Source organism: Nerophis lumbriciformis, linkage group LG15 (assembly GCF_033978685.3).
Source record: "Nerophis lumbriciformis linkage group LG15, RoL_Nlum_v2.1, whole genome shotgun sequence".
In the NCBI taxonomy this organism is placed as follows: Eukaryota; Metazoa; Chordata; class Actinopteri; order Syngnathiformes; family Syngnathidae; genus Nerophis; species Nerophis lumbriciformis.
The window spans coordinates 35,847,570-35,850,441 of record NC_084562.2 but is presented as its reverse complement, the minus strand read 5'-3'; the positions used below and the strand labels follow the sequence as shown (position 1 = coordinate 35,850,441).

The 2,872-nt window shown below is 37.5% G+C and overlaps 1 long non-coding RNA gene across 1 annotated transcript; it reads right to left on the bottom strand.

Annotated features, from left to right (window-relative positions):
* Window positions 1–379: 379 nt before the first annotated feature.
* LOC140679448 (uncharacterized) lies at window positions 380–2,872 on the bottom strand. The gene is made up of 3 exons (XR_012050867.1): window positions 2,770–2,872; window positions 2,556–2,679; window positions 380–1,004 (listed from the first exon to the last, which is right to left on the bottom strand). It is a non-coding gene; the product is annotated as an uncharacterized lncRNA (long non-coding RNA).

Genomic DNA, 2,872 nt, shown 5'->3' with positions numbered 1-2,872 from the left:
GACTCATTTAATGTGACAGCAGCAGTCATCAAATCAGGATGTGGAATCTATCATATAATAATTGAGTCATTTATCATCAGTTTTGTCTTCTCACAGTGTATTAAAATGTCACCTAAAGAAACATTCCAATTCAAATGAATATCCAAAACAATACTAACAAGTAGCAAATATTTGCTCCTGACACAGGTGATGTTGTTACATCATATACAAACAATATACAAGCAGTATTCACAACAGACACATATTTAAAAAAAAACATGATTAAAATACAAAAATACACATTGGATAGGAAATGTAATAAAAGCATAACGTAACATTACAAATAAAAATAAAAAATATTTCTGAAACAGTGTGAGGCAAACCTACAGCACTAGGATGGTCCAAAGTGTGGCTCGGGGGCCATTTTTCACCAGCAGCTATTTATTATTGGTCTTCAACATATTGCAACAGTGAAAATATTGTATTTTTAAATGGATGAATTGTCAGATATTCCGCTAATTATATTTTTCACCTTTTAACACAAAGCTAATATGTTTTGTTCAGATAAAGCATTTAAGAATCTCTAATGTACAAAATGTTTCCTATAGCTTTTTTTAACCACCCGCTGGTCCTCATTGTACAGCATACAGAGTATTACACACAGGACTCTCATGTCAAAACTGACATGAAGGAACTTCCTCCTCACATGACTTCAACAACCGTATGGTTTGACACAGGGTTCCGGTCAGGGGCGCCGAAAAGGGGGGGGTAAAGGAGACGGATTCTTGGGGCCCATGATGGAGGGGGGCCCAGAGATGATGAAATTATAATACAGAAAAAAATAATGACACTGTGTTGGGGGCCCTGTAAAGATTATTTTTCATGGGGCCCAAAATCCCTAGCGGCGCACTTGGTTCCGGTGGAGATGTGTTGGTGGCTGATGGCCCTCAAATTTTTCCAACAGATTTATTGCCCTCTTCCAGCTGGGGTCAAGGCAAAAAGTTTTATTCGCCACTGTTTGGACTCTGAAAATAACAAATGTGCAGATTAGTTATGAGACATTGTTCTTACTTTTTCTCCTTGGTTGCCCATTCATTTAAAAGCAGGTTGTTTATGGTTCCTGTTGCCATGATTGTGTCCATTTTGGCATTTTATCCAGAATTAGTTTTTGCTCCTTTAAAAACTACATTTTCAACTTTTGTAGACAACTAAATAAAAGGGATTGGTGTTAATAATGTAATTAGGATTGTTTTACGTTTTAATTTATGCATGATTTCTTTTTATACGCTTTCATCATTTGTATATGTACAGGTAAAAGCCAGTAAATTAGAATATTTTGAAAAACTTGATTTATTTCAGTAATTGCATTCAAAAGGTGTAACTTGTACATTATATTTATTCATTGCACACAGACTGATGCATTCAAATGTTTATTTCATTTAATTTTGATGATTTGAAGTGGCAACAAACGAAAATCCAAAATTCCGTGTGTCACAAAATTAGAATATTACTTAAGGCTAATAAGCCTTAAGTAATATTCTAATTTTGTGACACACGGAATTTTGGATGGTGAATATTACTTAAGGCTAATAAGCCTTAAGTAATATTCTAATTTTGTGACACACGGAATTTTGGATTTTCATTTGTTGCCACTTCAAATCATCAAAATTAAATGAAATAAACATTTGAATGCATCAGTCTGTGTGCAATGAATAAATATAATGTACAAGTTACACCTTTTGAATGCAATTACTGAAATAAATCAAGTTTTTCCAAATATTCTAATTTACTGGCTTTTACCTGTATATGGCATACTTGCCATCCCTCCCAAATTTCAGTGCCTCTCCCAAAAATCTCCCGGGACAACCATTCTCCCGAATTTCTCCCGATTTCCAGCCGGACCTGAGTGAGGACAGCCTGTCGTCACGTCCACTTTTCCTCCATATAAACAGCGTGCCGGCCCACTCACGTTATAACATCTACGGCTTTTGGAGCTCAGTGCGCAACTGCACACACAACAAGAAGGAGACTATTATATATGTCTCCGTTATCCATAGGTTTATCTATAACCCATAAAGTAGGCAGGCACGGAGCAATTGCTCAGCGTGTGTTTATTCCAGCCGGCACGTTAATACACTGACACACAGCATCCGGATTCCCATCATGCATTGCTTCAAAACTACGGCAAGTAGTAGAGAGGAGTGTTATGTGTGTGTATATGTGTAAATAAATGAACACTGAAATTCAAGTATTTCTTTTATATACATATATAAAAGAAGTACTTGAATTTCAGTGAATTCTAGCTATAAATATACTCCCCCCCCCATCTCCCGAATTCGGAGGTCTCAAAGTTGGCAAGTATGATATATGGTTGCTTTACAAAATGTAAAAAATACCAAAAGACCCCCTGCATCCTTTGATTTTCTAGTAAGTGGTCGTTGGTGGAAAATCTTTGGACACCCCTGACCTTAATGAAGAGAAGTGACTTATTTTGCTAGGAGGTTGATCACAAACTGGTCATGTTTGCATTAGGTTGTCACACAAAAACAATCCGGTGTGTTTAATATTGTACTCACACAATGGCTTGGGGCTCGCAGCCCTCTGGTGTTGTTTTTACATGCCGGACATTTTGGAATGGGATACGTATTTTTGAGCTGTTGGGGCAGCATTCGTCGTTCTTCATCATGATGTGTGGGCTGACTGGACAAACACATGCACAATTAAAATCGCGTCACACACATTTCCACAATGATCAGGATGAGAAGCAGAGAGAAGAGGATTCCAACTGACCTGTACACATGCTGACTTGCAGGAAACACATCAGCGTGAGCAGTACAAGTGTCTTCATGGTGACAGCTGGGTTTCTCATCTTCAGAGGTCTTCAAGTATGGCT